Below are 19,735 nucleotides of genomic sequence, written 5' to 3' on the forward strand. Positions count from 1 at the left end.
AGCATCGCCTGAACCAAAAAGAAGCAAATCGCCATCTGCTGACTGGAGTGGGCAACGCAGTTGAGGAACCAAACGTTTATTTTTCATTTATTTAATAAAAGGTTAATATTATATGAAGTCGTTCAAAGAGAAGCATGTGTTGATTGATTCGTTTTTAATGAGTGAGAATTTAAAACAAACTTTACACACCACTACATATTTGCATTGATCCACACTTCTGACATGGATCATTTTGACCCCAGAGGCATATCTTTTATCATAGCCAAAATATGGTTTATTCAATTCTTCCAATTTTTCATGACTTTGTCAATCAACTTGTTCTTAATAAATATAAATCATGGTTTTGTGTTTCTGTATCAATATGGACTTTTAACAAATTCAAATCCTTTGGATTCATGTTGACCCCAACCAAAAGCACATTTGATAAATAGGACGTTTATTTCAAATCAAAATCACATTTTATTGGTCACTTACACATATTTAGCAGATGTTATTGCGGGTGTAGTGAAATGCTTGTGTTTCTAGCTCCGACAGTGCAGTAATATCTAACAAGTGATATCTAACAATTTCACACATACAGTATAACCAATACACACAAATCAAAGTATTTGAATCTAAGTTTCTCTGTAGACATGATCCATCCCACCAGAGGGTGGAGGGGCACCTGTATCAGTGGTTTTGACCAGATAGACACCTGCAGACACACAGTATAGTGCCTCCCATGTACTCTCCTAAGATTGGACTTTTCTATACCACGTATCACGTGACTGTGTACAAAACTGCCAATGGTAGACAACTCTGCCAGTGAAATACAGCGCATTCATTAAGTATTCAAACCCCTTCACTTTTTCCACATTTAGTGACATTACAGCCTTATTCTAAAATTGAATATTTTTTTCCCCTCATCAATCTACACACAATAGCTCATAATGACAACCCAAAACAGGTTTAGACATTTTTGCAAATGTATTTACTTAAGTATTCAGACCCTTTGCTATGAGACTCGAAATTGTGCTCAGATGCATCCTGATTCCATTGATCATCCTTGAGATGTTTCTCCAGCTTGATTGGAGTCCACTTGTGGTACATTCAATTGATTAGACATGATTTGGAGAGAAACACACTTGTCTATATAAAGTCCCACAGTTTACAGTGCATGTCAGAGCAAAAACCAAGCCATGAGGTCAAAGGATTTCGAGGCACAGATCTGGGGAAAGGTACCAAAAAATGTCTTCAGCATTGAAGGTCCCCAAGAACACAGTGGCCTCCATCATTCTTAAAAGGAAGAAGTTTGGAACCACCAAGACTCTTCCTAGAGCCGGCCGCCTGGCCAAACTGAGAAATCGGGGGAGAACGGCCTTGGTCAGGGAGGTGAACAAGAACCCGATGTTCACTCTGACAGAGCTCCGGAGCTCCTCTGTGGAGATGGGAGAACCTTCCAGAAGGACAACCATCTCTGCAGCACTCCACCAATCAGGCCTTTATGAAGCAATGATTAAATTGTCAACATTTATTTCAATGGACTATTCTGTGAACTGTTCTGTGAAAGGTGTCTGCTAGAGATGACATGCAGGAGCTTGCAGGGATTTGTAGTCTTGCACGTCGTCTACTTTGATGCTAATTAGCATTTTCGAATCCGAGAGAAAAGAGAGACAAATATATTGATTCAAGTATTTGTATTTATTATGGATCGCCATTAGTTCCTGCCAAGGCAGCAGCTACTCTTCCTGAGGTTTATTATGGATCCCCATTAGTTCCTGCCAAGGCAGCAGCTACTCCTCCTGGGGTTTAATATGGATCCCCATTAGTTCCTGCCAAGGCAGCAGCTACTCTTCCTGGGGTTTATTATGGATCCCCATTAGTTCCTGCCAAGGCAGCAACTACTCTTCCTGGGGTTTATTATGGATCCCCATTAGTTCCTGTCGAGGCAGCAGCTACTCTTCCTGGGGTTTATTATGGATCTCCATTAGTTTCTGCCAAGTAAGGTCAGGGAGAGCGTGCCAGCCTGCCTGAACCGCCCCTGAATTAACAGGTATAAATGATGGATTATGAATTAACAGGTATAAATGATGGGTTATGAACTAACAGGTATAAACGATGGGTTATGAATTAACAGGTACAAACGATGGGTTATGAACTAACAGGTACAAACGATGGGTTATGAATTAACAGGTATAAATGATGGGTTATGAACTAACAGGTATAAATGATGGGTTATGAATTAACAGGTATAAATGATGAGTTATGAATTAACAGGTATAAATGATGGGTTATGATTTAACAGTTATAAATGATGGGTTATGAATTAACAGGTATAAATGATTGGTTATGAACTAACAGGTATAAATGATGGGTTATGAATTAACAGGTATAAATGATGGGTTATGAATCAACAGGTATAAATGATGGGTTAACATATATAAATGATGGGTTATGAATTAACATGTATAAATGATGGGTTATTAAAACCTGTCTAGGACTAGCGGAACCACTCGCCAACAGCCAATGAAATTGCAGGGCGCCAAATTCAATCAACAGAAATATCATAATTCAAATTTCTCAAACACACAAGTATTAGACATCATTTTAAAGATAACAATCTCGTTAATCCAACCACAGTGTCCGATTTCAAAAAAGCTTTTCGGCGAAAGCAGAACATATCATTATGTTAGGACAGCAACTAGTCACAGAAAGCATACAGCGATTTTCCAACCAAAGAGAGGAGTCACAAAAAGCAGAAATATTGATGAAATTAATCACTAACCTTTGATATTCTTCATCAGATGACACTCCCGGGACAACATGTTACACAATACATGTATGTTTTGTTCGATCAAGTTCATATTTATATCCAAAATCCTCAGTTTACATTTGGCTTTGTCTCCAAAACATCCCGTGAATTTGCACAGAGCCACATCAATTTACAGAAATACTCATAATAAACATTGATAAAAGATACAAGTGTTATTCACAGATTTAAAGATATACTTCTCCTTAATACAACCGCTGTGTCAGATTTTTTTTAAACTTTACGGAAAAAGCAAACCATGCAATAATCTGAGTACGGCGCTCAGAGACATACACAACCCAAAAAGATATCTGCCATGTTGGAGTCAACATAAGTCAGAAATAGAATTATAAATATTCACTTATCTTTGATGATCTTCATCAGAATGCACTCCCAGGAATCCCAGTTCCACAATAAATGTTTGATTTGTTCCATAAAGTCCATTATTTATGTCCAAATTTCTCCTTTTGGTTCGCGCGTTCAGTACACAATCTAAACTCTCACGGGCAGGTCCAGGCAAAAGTTCAGGCGTAAAGTCATATTACAGTCCTTAGAAACATGTCAAACTAAGTATGTTTAGGATGTTTTTATCATAAATCTTCAATAATGTTCCAACCGGAGAATTCCTTTGTCTTCAGAAAAGCAATGGAACAGTGCTCGCTCTTACGTGAACGAGCGTCATGAGCTCAAGGCATTCTGGCAGACCTCTGACTCATTCGGCCCCACTTCACAGTAGAAGCATCAAACAAGGTTCTAAAGACTGTTGACATCTAGTGGAAGCCTTAGGAAGTGCAAAATGACCCCATAGACACTGTGTATTCGATAGGCCAAGAGTTGAAAACCTACAAACCTCAGATTTCCCATTTCCTGGTTTGATTTTTCTCAGGTTTTCGCCTGCCATATGAGTTCTGTTATAATCACAGACATCATTCAAACAGTTTTAAAAACTTCAGAGTGTTTTCTATCCAAATCTACTAACAATATGCATATATTAGCAACTGGGACTGAGTAGCAGGCAGTTTACTCTGGGCACGCTTTTCATCCAAACGTGAAAATGCTGCCCCCTATCCATAACAAGTTTTAACACATTTCAATACATTCAGGATTTCTTAATCCTGTGCAATGTACAGTGGGGTAAAAAAGTATTTAGTCAGCCACCAATTGTGCAAGTTCTCCCACTTAAAAAGATGAGAGAGGCCTGTAATTTTCATCATAGGTACACTTCAACTATGACAGACAAAATGAGAAAAACAAATCCAGACAATCACATTGTAGGATTTTTAATGAATTTATTTGCAAATTATGGTGGAAAATAAGTACCCCGTTCAAAGGCAGTTAAATCTTTTGTCTTGCCGAATCACCCTCTGAATGACACACACAGTCCATGTCTCAATTCTCTCAAGGTTGTAAAATCTTTCTTTAACTCCCCTTCATCTACACTGATTGAAGTGGATTCAACAAGTGACATCAATAAGGGGTCATAGCTTTCACTTGGTCAGTCTATGTCATGGAAAGAGCAGGTGTCCTCAATGTTTTGTATAATCAGTGTGTTTTGTATAATCAGTGTGTGTAGTAACCTGGTACAGTATACCACTAGAGGGGGTAATTGCTTCAGTCTTGAATGTTACTTCTCACTATCCCTACTCTACATTAACAGTCTGCCATTGTAGACTCCGGTAACTTGGGTATCTTAATTTTTAATATTTGCCATTAATGTCTGAAACATTTCCTATCTTTCCCACTGAAACCAGTAATGTTAGCGTTCATGTGAGAGAGGGTGTAGTAGTGCATACTGACCACTAGTTGGATCATAGTGTGGGTGGTGGAGTTCATGCAGGAACACAGAGGGTAGAGGCATTCTCCATCACAGTAGAAGGCAGAGTAACCCATAGGAGCCAATACCCAGTCCTAATGGAGAGAAATACCATAGAAATCGAATGACAAGATTAGATGAATGACTAGAATAGACTCTTTCAATGAGAAATACATGATAAAGATTCCAAAGAACATACTCTACAATGCACATCCTACACAAATGCCTTGCTTCCCTAAAAATTCTAACTGTGTGTTACTTGCTGTAACCTGGGTATAAGGTGGTACAATGTTAGCTCATGATTATCTATTCAGTACAATGAGTAGTTAAGAGAGATAGAATCTCACCTTCCAGCCTTGTTCACTGAATCTCACATATAATTGAGGCTGGCCCTGAAGAAGTTGGTTAGATGAGTACTTGAAGGTTTATATCTATATTTTGAAATGATGGATGTTGATTTCGGGAGGCATCCATCATGGAAAAGGGACCAGACCACTTTTTTTGTTAGTTAACCTAAACGAATCACGGCCCTCTATAGAATAACAACAGTGACAACAGTTGACTGCTATTTAAGTAATAGTTAGACTGTCAAATCCATGTATTGGTGTGTGGCCATTGATTTTTATGGAGAGACCGCCCCAAATGTTCTGTGCCATTTCCTGGGCATTTCATTAACTCCGCGTTCTAAGTTCTGCCCATCCCAGCTCTTGGGAAAATCTATGGTACAAAACCTAAGATATTGATCTTGTAAGAGGTGCGTAACGGGCTGCAGGGAAGTCAGGCGCAGGAGAGCAGAACTGGGTAATAACCGGAGCAGTTTAATGAGGAAAAAACCAACGGCACCCAGAACAACAAAATATGGGTTGAAATAACCTGTCGCAAACCAGTCTGAAGTGCACATACACTTTACAACAAACAATTCCACACACAGACATGGGGGGAACAAAGGGTTATATACACGTCAAGTAATGAGGGAATGTAAACCAGGTGTGTGGGAAAACAAGACAAAACAAATGGAAAATGAAAGGTGGATCAGCGATGGCTAGAAGACCGGTGACGTCGACCGCCGAACACAGCCCAAACAAGGAGAGGAACCGGATTCTGAGGAAGTCGTGACAGATCTGTTTAAAACAATCAATCTTGTCATCGGGATGTCTATAACCTTTTAGACTAACATCACCAATCTGAGGTTAACATTTTGTGTAAGTTTTATAGGGTGAGTAGTTAGCTTGTGTAGTGTAGTAAATACAAACTGTCCGCATTGGGGAAATTTTACGCAATATACAATTTACTATGGCAAAAAAATTCAACATGTCAATTTAAGATGATTGTATTTGTTGCCTACTTACAAAGTATTACCAAAAGTACATAGATTTCAAGGCACATAACACTGAGACCCCTGGACATGGGTGGGGGAATATTTGTGTGACGACCTAAAATAAGGTCAGAAGCTCACCAGCACCAGCAGTCTCTCCAACCACCCCTGAACGTCAGAGTCATTTAACCATTTAGAGTTGAACAAATGCCTGGCACTCTAGACTAGAGCCTCCATAGTCTGTGCAGCAACCTGAACATTTCATGTGCCTACCTTTAGGTTTCTCTCAGTGCAGTCCCTTGTACTGGCCTGTGTGATGTGTAGTAGTTTGATGCATCTTATTACTGTGTTTGCCACACCAAAATTCAGTCTCAGCCAATGATTGTTAATATCCTCCATTCCTTACCTGACCCTTACAGAAGCAGATGCCTGACCTGAAGACATTCAAACAGCACTTTGAGAGCAAGCATCCCAAGTCCCCAATGCCACCAGAGCTGGTTGATGTTGAGGCTTAAAACGATCACACACACAATGGACCTACAGCTGGGGTAAGATGCAGTATTCAGTGGCAAGAAAAAGTATGTGAACCCTTCAGAAATACCTGGATTTCTGCATAAATTGGTCATAAAATGTGATTTAACCTTCATCTAGGTCACAACAATAGACAAACAAAGTCTGCTTAAACTAATAACACACAAATATACGTTTTCATATCTTTATTGAAAACACTGTGTAAACATTCACAGTGCAGGGTGGGAAAAGTATGTGAACCCTTGGATTTAATAACTGGTTGACCCTCCTTTGGCAGCAATAACCTCAACCAAACATTTTCTGTAGTTGTGGATCAGATCAGCACAACTGTCAGGAGGATTTTTGGATCATTCCTCTTTACAAAACTGTTTCAGTTCAGCAATATTATTGGGATGTCTGCTGTGAACTGCTCTCTTGAGGTCATGCCACAGCATCTCAATCGGGATGAGATCAGGACTCTGAGTGGGCCACTCCAGAAGGTGTTTTTCCTTCTGTTGAAGCCATTCTGTTGTTGATTTACTATTGTGTTTTGGGTCGTTGTCCTGTTGCATCACCCAACTTCTGTTGAGCTTCAATTGGCAGACAGATAGCCTAACATTCTCCTGTAAAATATCTTGATAAACTTGGGAATTTATTTTACCCTTGATGATAGCAAGCTGTCCAGGTCCTGAAGCAGCAAAACAGCCTCAAACCACGATGCTCCCTCCACCATACTTTACAGTTGGGATGAGGTTTTGATGTTGCTGTGCTGTGCCTTTTTTTCTCCACACATGGTGTTGTGTGTTCCTTCCAAACAACCCAACTGTAGTTTCATCTGTCTACAGAATATTTTGCCAGTAGCGCTGTGGAACATCCAGGTGGACGTTTGCAAACTTCAGACATGCAGCAAAGTTTTTTTGGACAGCAGTGGCTTCTTCCGTGGTGTCCTCCCATGAACACCATTGTTGTTTAGTGTTTTACATATCGTAGACTCGTCAACAGAGATGTCAGCAGCAAACTCTTGCACTACTGTATGCTTCAGTTATATGTTGTATGGCTTAACATGTGGAAATGTTGTCACTCATTGTCTTTCAAGTTGTGATTCACAGATACACGATTTGAACACTGCGACTGGTATAATGGCGTAAAGGGACATAACACTGAGACCCCTGGACATGGGTGGGGGAATATTTGTGTGACGACCTAAAATGGGGGCAGAAGCTCACCAGCACCCCATCTGTCACGTTCCTGACCTGTTTTCTGTTAGTTTTGTATGTGTTAGTTGGTCAGGACGTGAGTTTGGGTGGGCAGTCTATGTTTTCTGTTTCTATGTTGGTGAATGGGTACCTAATATGGTTCTCAATTAGAGGCAGGTGGTTTTCATCTCCTCTGATTGAGAATCATATTAAGGTAGGTAGTTTCACAGTGTTTGTTTGTGGGTGGTTGTCTCCTGTGTCAGTGTCTGTCTATGTTGCACCATATGGGACTGTTTCGGTTTGTTTGTTCATTTTGTTCGTTCGGTTTTTATGTAGTCATTTCCCTGTTCGTGCGTCCTTCGTGTTACATGTAAGTTCTTACGTCCAGGTCTGTCTACATCGTTTGTTGTTTTGTAGTTTGTTTAAGAGTATTTCGTTTCGTCTTTTGTCTTGTTAAATAAATATCATGTCTTATCACAACGCTGCGCCTTGGTCGAATCACTACTCCTCCTCTTCGTATGAAGAGGAGGAGGAAAGCCGTTACACCATCTTATATGTCCAACCACCCCTGAACGTCAGACTTGAAGCACCTACAGTGGTGTAAAGTACTTAAGTAAAAATACTTTAAAGTACTACTTAAGTAGTTTTTGGGGGTATCTGTACTTTACTATTTATAGTTTTGACAACTTTTACATTACTACATTTCTAAGGAAAATAATGTACTTTTTACTCCATACATTTTCCCTGACAAAAGATTTAACTGCCTTTGAACGGGGTATGGTAGTAGGTGCCAGGCGCACCAGGTTAAGTGTGTCAAGAACTGCAACACTGCTGTTTTTTCATGCTCAACCGTTTCCCATGTGTATCAAGAATGGTCCACCACCCAAAGGACGTCCAGCCAACTTGACACAACATGGGCCAGCATCCTTGTGGAACGCTTAGGGCAGCTTTTAGAGTCCATGCCCAGACGAATTGAGGCTGTTCTGAGTGGGAAAAAGGGTGTGAAGCTCAATATTAGGAAGATGTTCCTAATGTTTTGTGCACTCAGTGTATGTAGTCCTACATGTTTTTAAATAGTACAGTATCACAAACCACAGTACAAAACCATATAAAGTGTGGGCCTGTAGTGTCTGTAAATCAACTAAACGTTGTTTTTTATTTCCATATGCAGATAATAAAGCATTATTGTTCATGTAATAATCTAATATTAGCATTATACCTCTAGGAAGAGGAAATGGTCATAAAAATCAAATAGATGAAAACACGGACACCAAAATGTTCTTGAACTACAACTTATTTTATTTAAAAATGTCAAATTCAGTGCAAAGTAATGTAGTGCATTGGTGTCTAGATCCCTGTTGGGTGGCAAAGTGTCACAAGAATCCTGTGGGGAGAGAAAACAAGAGAATACATTAAATTAATGGGTGTTAACTAATCAGGGTTCAACAAAGCACTTCAAGTCCTCATTTCCTTCAAAAGAGAGAGAGAAGGAGAAAGGTGTATGGTCCCTGCAGTAGGACTACATGCTGGCCATGAGGTTCTCCAAGTGGTACTCCAGGAGGCTGGAGAGCTCCGTGACCAGAGACTCTGGGTTAAAGTACCAGGCCAGCTGCTGGCCAAACATGTCATCTAGCAGAGCCATCAGCCCGCCCTGAAGAGAACACCACACAACACATAGAAAATGGCTCTGAGTTACTAGCTTATCAAGAGGAGAGAGACAATTAGAAATACTCTCCCTAAAATGGCATTGGAACCTGGTTAACCATGAATAAGGAAGTAAAAAAGGAAGTACACTAAGAATATGGAAGTAAACAGGAAGTAACCTCTTGACTCTTACATTGAGCAGAAGCAGGTATCTGTCAGCCTCTGGCTCCATGTTGGCAGCAGTGGGCAGGAAGGAGTACAGGAGAGCGTACAGACGCTCCACGAACCCACCAGGGTGCTGAAGGAAACAAAGGAGGAGAAAAGAGGAGAGAAGAGAAGAGGAATTTAAGTGAAACTGCTAATAGAGAGATATCAAAACATGTACCAGTGACATGCTACTTACCACCATCAGGGACTTCTGAGCTGTCATCATCCCAAACAGCACCCGCTCAAAGAGGACATCTATCATGTTCACATGATGGATCTAGGACAAGAAAACACATTTGGAGAAAATAGGAATGATTTCATATAGATCAGCTACTGTGATGTATAAAAGACATGCATGTGGAAGAACTCAGTGAGACTTGAAATAGTTAATGAACTCCCCTTTGCCCCAGCCAGCTCCCTCTCAATATCATTCCGCTTGGAGGGCTCACTCAGGTAGTCCACAAAGTCATTATAGGTACGGATGAACTTGGCCTCGTCCTATGACAAAGAAAATAGCATCTTAGTGAACAGAACACATTTCCCCTCAGGGACGCTCTCTTTCCCTTGAAAGAGAAAGAGTTGGTGAGTTACCATGTGGCTTGCCTGAACCAGTGCGCCCAGGAGGACCTTTCCCGCCACAAACAGATGGTTCCTGCTCAGGGTGGAACCAAGCAGGGTCTAGGGAAGAGGGAAGAGTTAGGGTGAGGCGTCTTCCTCTAGGAGACAGAACAAGAAGTCACAGATAGAAAAAGAAAAGTGGGTTCACTCACAGTGAAGGCCTGGCGCAGGGAGACGAGCCTCAGGGCGATGTCCTCCACTCTCTTGGTGGTAAGGTAGAGGCTGTGAAAGGGAGGGAATGGAGCATGTCAACCATTAGAGACAATGGGGGATAACAGCATTATGACCACTATCCTTCAGCATCTGACAAGCCCAGACTACACAGACATTTAGAAGAACTCACTTTAGCAGAGGAACCTCCCTCTCCTCAGGCAGCAGGTCCTCCTCCCAGCCCTACGACAACAAAACAAGCATTCAAAATCAGTGACCAATGCAATGACATAACAAACAATCGGTCAATGGAAGGATCTTAATGCTCCTAGTCAATAGTATGTGTGTGTAACGTCTGACCTCATAGCATTTGTGGCCCTCAGGCTCTGGGTCAGTGAACGGATGAGTGGTGGGCGTAGAGAAGGAGGCAGCCTCCGACCACGCTGAAGAGGAGAGAAGCCCGTCCAGCCCCATGTGGAGAGTGGCGTACACCACTGAGACATCAGTCTGCTGACACACAACACACCTGTTTACCACACACACGTTATTAGAAAACACACCAAATCTAATGCAAAAATGCCAAGTAATGTCTAGTCTATATACATAGGAAATCGTTTATTTACCTGGTAGCAGCCAAGCGTCACGCCCACAGACGTCTCGTGGCGGAGGTGAGACGCATAGTGGGTCACCCTGCCAGCCAAACACTGACAGAGAGAGAATACATGTTAAGGCCAAATGGAATAAGTGAAGAAAAGCCTAATCTAATACTATTTCAGTAGTATTTACGTCTTACCTGGATCCAAGTGATGGACTGCTCTTTGGTGGCACAGTAGGGGATGCCCTCTGGACTAAGTCTGGCTGTCTCCTTGGAGATGGCCCACACCAGTTGAGTCTCCAGGCCTCTCACCCTACTCACGTGGTGCATCCTCACCACCACCTGCTGTTGAGATAAACAACAAGACAACATCAACAAAACCACTTCAGCAATTGCTGTGACACATTTCCATCAAGATCAAATGACTGACCATGTAGATTAGGATTAGGTAGTTACAAAGACACATACCTGGGATCCCCCACGCAAGTAGGTGATGATGGGGCTGATGAACTGGAAAGTTCTCCAAGCTTTAACCAGGGGGCTGAACCTAATCGGAATCAACTGCCAATTGCCAGTGGCCTCCTAAAGCAGAAAGCAGACAAGAGATTTCTTTCATGTCAAAGAGACACAACTTGAATATCTGGGATATTTTTCAAACATAAAACCCCAAACTTTCAGAAAATTGTACCTCAATGATAGTCTGCACATCTGGCACATCCTCAAGGATGATAGCAGCATTCTGGACATCAAGGAGGACTGGCAGCTGTGGAACATCTGGTACATCATCCAATGGCACATCCAACTGGACCTCATCCAGGACAGTTGTTTCTAAAATGAGGAACATTTGAATATAAAATAAACAATTTTTAGGACATAAAACGTAGCAAGATTGCTAATACTAGCTAGCTAGGTAGCAAAAGTCGATCGCTTAGCAACAGTTACTAAAGTTAATGTTAGCTAGCAATCTAGCAAGCTACAACATCTCTAGCACAAGCATTTTTGCCAAGTCTGAATTATAGAAATACACAACATTTCGCAAATTATAATGACATTGTTAAATGTAGTAAAATAAGAGTTTTAAACTCCACATACCCTCTTCGAAGTCGCTGTCGCTGTCCACCTGTCGATGATCACGAACCCTGCAAAACAGAAAAAGACAAGAAAAACAAGCCACAAATGAATTTGAACAACCTGTCGACGCAGTAGGCCGCCGACGTCCATGCACTCTCTCCGCCAGTCTTGAAAAGCACCCAGGCATTTTCCAGTCGATAGTTCTATCTCAGGTCTCAGAAATCAATCAAGTTTGTTGTCAGCAGAAAACTGAAGTTGTTATTTTCGCACAGAAAACGTTCCATAGAACGTCGGTTAGATGTCTCTTGGCAACACACGTTCAAAAATGATTGTTTACAAAATTGACAACTGTGTTGCCATAGAAATGAGTTTGGAATTCTATGATTCCCCTTAGAATCCGTTAAAATTTCTTGTCATCATTCTAGTGATGTCGACGTGCTCCTTCGTAGCTCAGTTGATATTTTTTACTTTTTTATTTCACCTTTATTTAACCAGGTAGGCAAGTTGAGAACAAGTTCTCATTTACAACTGCGACCTGGCCAAGATAAAGCAAAGCAGTTCGACACATACAACAACACAGAGTTACAAATGGAGTAAACAGTCAATTACAGTCAATAATACAGTAGAAAAACAAGTCTATATACAATTTGAGCAAATTAGGTGAGATATGGAAGGTAGGGCAATAAATAGGCCATGGTGGCGAAGTTAATACAATATAGCAATTAAAAACACTGGAATGGTAGATTTGCAGTAGATGAATGTGCAAAGTAGAAATACTGGGGTGCAAAGGAGCAAGATAAATAAATACAGTAGGGGATGAGGTAGTTGTTTGGGCTATTTATAGATCGGCTATGTACAGGTGTAGTGATCTGTGAGCTGCTCTGACAGCTGGTGCTTAAAGCTAGTGAGGGAGATAAGTGTCTCCAGTTTCAGAGATTTTTGTAGTTTGTTCCAGTCATTGGCAGCAGAGAACTGGAAGGAGAGGCGGCCAAAGGAGGAATTGGCTTTGGGGGTGACCAGTGAGATAAACCTGCTGGAGCGCGTGCTACGAGTGAGTGCTGCTATGGTGACCAGTGAGCTGAGATAAGGCGGGACTTTACCTAGCAGGGTCTTGTAGGTGACCTGGAGCCAGTGGGTTTGTTGACGAGTATGAAGCGAGGGCCAGCCAACGAGAGCGTACAGGTCGCAGTGGTGGGTAGTATATGGGGCTTTGGTGACAAAACGGATGGCACTGTGATAGACTGCATCCAATTTGTTGAGTAGGGTGTTGGAGGCTATTTTGTAAATGACATCGCCGAAGTCGAGGATCGGTAAGATGGTCAGTTTTACGAGGGTATGTTTGGCAGCATGAGTGAAGGATGCTTTGTTGCGAAATAGGAAGCCAATTCTAGATTTAACTATGGATTAGAGATGTTTGATGTGAGTCTGGAAAGAGAGTGTACAGTCTAACCAGACACCTAGGTATTTGTATTTGTCCACATATTCTAAGTCAGAACCGTCCAGAGTAGTGATGCTGGACGGGCGGGCAGGTGCAGGCAGCGATCGGTTGAAGAGCATGCATTTAGTTTTACTTGTATTTAAGAGCATTTGGAGGCCACGGGAGGAGAGTTGTATGGCATTGAAGCTCGTCTGGAGGGTAGTTAACACAGTGTCCAAGAAGGGTCAGAAGTATACAGAATGGTGTCATCTGCGTAGAGGTGGATCAGAGACTCACCAGCAGCAAGAGCGACATCATTGATGTATACAGAGAGAGAGTCGGCCCAAGAATTGAACCCTGTGGCACCCCCATAGAGACTGCCAGAGGCCCGGATTACAGGAAGCCGATTTTACACACTCAACTCTATCGGAGAAGTAGTTGGTGAACCAGGCGAGGCAATCATTTGAGAAACCAAGGCTGTTGAGTCTGTCGATAAGGATGTGGTGATTGACAGAGTCGAAAGCCTTGGCCAGGTCAATGAATACGGCTGCACAGTATTGTTTCTTATCGATGGTGGTTAAGATATCATTTAGGACCTTGAGCGTGGCTGAGGTGCACCCATGACCATGATAGAGCATGACGGTTGCAACGCCAGGGTAGTGGGTTCGATTCCCGTCACCACCCATACTTAAACGACAGCAGGTTTTATTGTAAGTTAGCTTGTTCTCTACAATATTATAACATTCATGTACTTGTACTTCACAGTGTTGATGAAATAATAACGATAATTTGCTGTGACCATTATTAGTTTAAACTGCACCGCACTTGGTTGTATGTGTTCCATATTTGGTGTTGTGAGGTTAAATTCTCAGAGTAACTCGTCGGTAACTTTTCAACCATATATGGTAGAGACATTGGGTTTAGACTATTGTTTTCTGACATAATATTCTATTGATTGAGCATATTTGTAAAGCTTGAATGAATTAATAATTGTATGTTTTGGGCTATTTTGCCACCAGATGCTTTCCTTTCTCGTTGGTATAATATAAAATACAAATACCAAATATTGTGTTTTATAAAGTCTATAGATAAGTTGGAAGAATGAGAGGTGATTTTTTTTATTGTGTTGTTTAACTCCTGAAAGTATAGTCTTTGCCACAGTGGGCTATAAAGACTTTTGGAGGACATATTGACCAAATTCAGACAAGGGGGGCCACAGCCCACGGGAAAAAAGCACTGAAGGCTTTACACTACCGGTCAAAAGTTTTAGAACACCTACTCATTCAAGGGTTTTTCTTTATTTTTACTATTTTCTACATTGAAGAAAAATAGTGAAGACATCAAAACGATGAAATAACACATATGGAATCATGTAGTAACAAAAAAAGTGTTAAACAAATCCAAATATATTTTAGATTCTTCAAAGTAGCCATCCTTTGCCTTGATGACTGCTTTGCACACTCTTGGCATTCTCTCAACCAGCTTCATGAGAAAGTCACCTGGAATGCATTTCAATTAACAGGTGTGCCTTCTTGAAAGTGAAATTTCTTTCCTTTTTAATGCATTTGACACAATCAATTGTGTTGTGACATGGTGGGGGGGGGGGGGGGGGGGTATACAGAAGATAGCTCTATTTGGTAAAATACCAAGTCGATATTATGGCAAGAACAGCTCAAATAAGCAAAGAGAAACAACAGTCCATCATTACTTTATGACATAAAGGTCAGTCAATACGGAATATATCAAGTGTAGTTGCAAAAACAATCAAGCGCTATGATGAAACTGGCTCTCATGAGAACCACCACAGCAATGGAAGACCCAGAGTTACCTCTGCTGCATAAGGATAAGTTCATTAGAGTTACCAGCCTCAGATATTGCTGCCCAAATAAATGCTTCATAGAGTTTAACTGACACATCTCAATATCAACTGTTCAGAGGAGACTGTTTGAATCAGGCATTTATAGTTGAATTGCTGCAAATAAACCACTATTAAAGGACACCAATAACAAGAAGAGACTTACTTGGGCCATGAAACACAATCAATTTGTCCTTTGGTCTGGAGCCCAAATTTGAGATTATTGGTTCCAACTGCCATGTCTTTGTGAGATGCGGTGTGGGTGAACAGATGATCTCTGCATGTGTATTTCCTACCATAAAGTATGGAGGAGGAATCACTGTCTGTGATTTATTTAGAATTCACACTTAACCAGCATGGCTACAACAGCATTCTGCAGCTATACGTCATCCCATCTGGTTTGGGCTTAGTGGGACTATCATTTGTTTTAATAAATTATTTTAAAAACATAAAAACAATTGTTTGTTACTTTTACACCTTTTTCGTGGTATCCAATTGGTAGTTTCAGTCTTGTTTCATCGCTGCAACTCCCGTATGGACTCAGGAGAGGCGAAGGTCGAGAGGCGTGCGTCCTCCAAAACACAACCCAGCCAAGCCACACTGCTTCTTGACACAATGCCTGCTTAACCCGGAAGCCAGCCGCACCAATGTGTCGGAGGAAACACCATACACCTGGCAACCCTGTCAGCGTGCATTGTGCCCGGCTCGCCACAGGAGTCACTAGAACGTCCCTGCGGACCAAACCTTCCCCTAACCCGGACGACGCTGGGCCAATTGTGTGCCGCCCCATGGGTCTCCCGGTCACGGCCGGCTGCGACAGAGCCTGGACTCTAACCAGGATCTCTAACTGCACAGCTTGCCTTAGACCACTGTGCCACTCAGGAAAATGAATTTGTTTTTCAACAGGACAATGACCCAACACACCTCCAGGCTGTGGTAGGGCTATTTTACCAAGAAGAAGAGTGACGGTAGTGCTGCATCAGATGACCTGGCCTCCACAATCCCCCGACCTCATCCAAATTGAGATGTTTTGAGATGAGTAGGACTGCAGAGTAAAGGAAAAACAGCCAACAAGTGCTCAGCATATGTGGGAACTCCTTCAAGACTGTTGGAAAAGCATTCCAGATGAAGTTGGTTGAGAGAATACCAAGAGTGTGCAAAGCTGTCATCAAGGCCAAGGGTGGCTATTTGAAGAATCTCAAATATATGATATGTTTCACACTTTTTTGGTTACTACATGATTCCATTTGTGTTATTTCATAGTTTTGATGTCTTCACTATTATTCAACAATGTAGAAAATAGTAAAAATAAAGAAAAACCCTTGAATGAGTAGGTGTTCTAATAGCAATAAGGCACCTCTGTGGTTTGTGGTATATGGCCAATATACCACCCCTCCTTGGGCCTTATTGCCTAAATAACCCATATCTCTTTTATAACAGGATATTATCATTGACTATATGAAAGTGCATGTATGAATGAGTCTGATTTACCGTTTTCAATGGCAGGTTCACCTTCTGAAGCCGGATGAGGTTCCCAAAGCGTGCTGCCCACCCACCAAGCTCAGTCCCGTCTCTGTACTCTTCTACGATGACAACAACAACGTGATCCTAAAGAAGTATCGCAACATGGGGGTCAAGACCTGTGGATGCCTGTGACACCAGTGGTAGCCCATCTATCTATTCTACATAATTTTAAGCAACTTATCTACCATTGTTCCAAAAGATACAAACAGGGTAATATAACTTGCAACCAGCAGTTGATAGCAATAATCTGTCAATATGCTAATAAATAGTATATATCGAATATATTGATTTTGAATGTTCATTTCTCTACCATAAGTCGCCTCCAACGTCATTTTAGAGAATTTGGCAGTACATCCAACCGACAATTTTCCTGTCCTGCTAGCCATTCAAAATGTAACGATTACTTTTGGGTGTCAGGGAAAATGTATGGAGTAAAAAGTACATTATTTTCCTTAGAAATGTAGTAAAGTAAAAGTTGTCAAAACTATAAATAGTAAAGTACAGATACCCCCAAAAACTACTTAAGTAGTACTTTAAAGTATTTTTACTGAAGTACTTTACAACACTGTATGTGCTTCAATAGAGTCTGACGTTCAGGGGTGGTTGGACATATAAGATGGGGTGCTGGTGAGCTTCTGCCCCCATTTTAGGTCGTCACACAAATATTCCCCCACCCATGTCCAATGAATCAAAGTAATTGCACCTTGCTTTAAGGAAGCATAGCAAGAATGAAAGGAATCAATTTATCATTGAATGATTTATAAATCTCGCTTATTAAACCATCATTTCCAGGGGACCTATTGTCCTTAAGGCTTTTAATACAGTCTTTTATCTCAATTTCAGATAACTCATCACAAAAATCCCTGAAATCATTATCTATCTTCTTAGCAATGTTTGCTACATTGTCTAAGAAATAATCCATATTGGAAGTTGGCTGGGCTGATGTATACAGATTCTGATAAAACTGGGCAACATGCTGAGAGATTTCTTTTGGATTTTTATTGGGAGTATTATTAATCATTCATTTACATATGGAAGTCTTTTCGCCTGCCCTTTTTTCTAAATTAAAGAAATATTTTGTATTTTTCTCTCCCTCTTCCATCCATTTTCGTCTTGATCTTACGAACGCTCTCCGGGCCTTTTCCTCGTAGATACAGTCTAACTGCATTTGTAATGATGATAGCTCCAGCAATTCCTGATTAGTTAGTTCACTTTTTTTAGTATAATCCATTATTCCCTTTATGATGTCATATTCTTTCTCTCTTGGCACGAGCAATTTCTTTCCCCATTGAAATAGCCAAAAGCCTTATATCAAATTTCATTAGCTCCCAGTAACTTCCAAACGTATTCATAACATAGGCACAATTCCAGTAGCTACTTCCTTCTTAAATACTTCATTCTCTAGTAAAGTCTTGTTCATTTTCCAGTAACCTTTGCTAACTTTTTTTGTTGACAAACCATGCATATTTATCTTTATTGAGATCCCTTTGTGGTCTGTTAAAATCGATGGTTCAATCGATGGTTCGATGTATCAACCTTGTCAGCCATATCTTCAGATATCAGCCAGAAATCAATACGGGATTGTATAGATAAATCTTTGGTACTCCATGTAAACATAATCTTATCTGGGTTCTTATGTCTCCAAATATCTAGAACACCTTACCTTAGACATATATTCCTTATCTCACAAACAGAATTGCTATCCTTAGGAGGCCATCTATCTAGATGATCATGTAATACTGTATTAAAATCTTCACCCCATATTACTTTTAATATAATTTATATAACATAATTTTACTTATTTTCCTCTCAATGTCTCTAAATAAAATACAGTTACTTAAAAGTTTGGCACACACAAACAATGCTCATTTTTCAAGAAATATAAAGTTTTATCAAATTAGCAAATAAAACTCAGTCCTGCACAACTCACTTGATAAGTCTAGCAGTCAACAAACTAGGCGTCAGCATGAATTTACCTTCCATTAACAAAAGCCTTAGCTCCCGCAAAGTATGCACTTTTTCCTTCCTTCCTTGCTCTCTCAATTATCGGCCACAGACGATTCCGAGCTTCTTTGTCAAATGCTGTCAGATCCTCAGGTTGTTCTTCTTTAAATAGTCATTTTTATTTGCACTTTTCCATGTCATATCCCTCGCTGTCCTGGAGATGAATCTAATGATCACTGGTCATGGTGGCTGGTTGTTTTCCCCATCTCTCAGCCTACCCAGGCGGTGCACTACATCCAGAGAACCTGCAACAACATTTCGCTCCTCCTCCGGGACTATTGCCCTGCAAATGTCCTTCATTCTTGCTTTGATGTTCTCGCTATTCCATAAATTCGAAGACTCCATCTCCGACTATACCGGTCATTCTCGTTTACCTTTGACTCCATTTCAGTGAGTTTCTTCTTCTGCTTTGCAACCTGAATGTTCAATGTTGCGTTCTGCTGCTTCAGAGTTTTTACTTCCTCAGCACTGAAATCAATCGATTTCTTCAGGTTAACAATACTGATAGTGTTCTTTTACACCAAATCCATGATGTCATCTGCGCTCTCTTTGATTTTAGCCATGAGGATGCGAACGATGTTGTCCTGTAGCTGGCTCATTGATGGTTCACTTCTCAGCTTCTTTGGAAGTTGCTCCTTGGTTGGGGTATTCGGTATATCTTCACGCACGACTGGATAGGCCTTTTGGATATGCTTGTCCAAGGTAAGGATATGCGTCAAGCTATAGCCTACTTTTAATGTTTTAGTTCCGAACTCAAGTTACTCCAGTCAAGTGATTCATCGTAAAAGTGAGTTGTTTTGACTGAGCATTCCAATGGCCAATGCTGTATTTGGCCTATGAGACCCTCTGCTATATACTATGATGAGCCAATAACATGCATAGATTATGCATTAGGCATTGCACAAGTCAGTGTCTAGGTCAGAATATAAAATTGCTACTTCCGTCAACTCAAGTTACTCAAGTCAAGTGATTAATCGTAAGAGTTAGTTGTTTTGACTGTCAAAACAAATAACTTTGATGGAATATTC

The 19,735-nt window shown here is 40.9% G+C and overlaps 2 protein-coding genes and 1 long non-coding RNA gene across 3 annotated transcripts in view; 1 reads left to right on the forward strand and 2 right to left on the reverse strand.

Annotated features, from left to right (window-relative positions):
- The window catches only part of LOC139567014 (zinc finger protein 180-like), a 740,647-nt gene that overhangs the window by 321,831 nt on the left and 399,081 nt on the right, over positions 1-19,735 (forward strand). The window lies entirely within an intron of this gene.
- Positions 1-19,735, reverse strand: part of LOC139567006 (zinc finger protein 180-like) — a 497,856-nt gene that overhangs the window by 124,138 nt on the left and 353,983 nt on the right. The gene's annotated exons all lie outside the window — the stretch shown is intronic.
- On the reverse strand, positions 10,013-10,576 carry LOC139567024 (uncharacterized). The gene is made up of 3 exons (XR_011673203.1): positions 10,435-10,576; positions 10,244-10,313; positions 10,013-10,151 (listed from the first exon to the last, which is right to left on the reverse strand). It is a non-coding gene; the product is annotated as an uncharacterized lncRNA (long non-coding RNA).

Source organism: Salvelinus alpinus, unplaced genomic scaffold (assembly GCF_045679555.1).
Source record: "Salvelinus alpinus unplaced genomic scaffold, SLU_Salpinus.1 scaffold_40, whole genome shotgun sequence".
Classification (NCBI taxonomy): domain Eukaryota; kingdom Metazoa; phylum Chordata; class Actinopteri; order Salmoniformes; family Salmonidae; genus Salvelinus; species Salvelinus alpinus.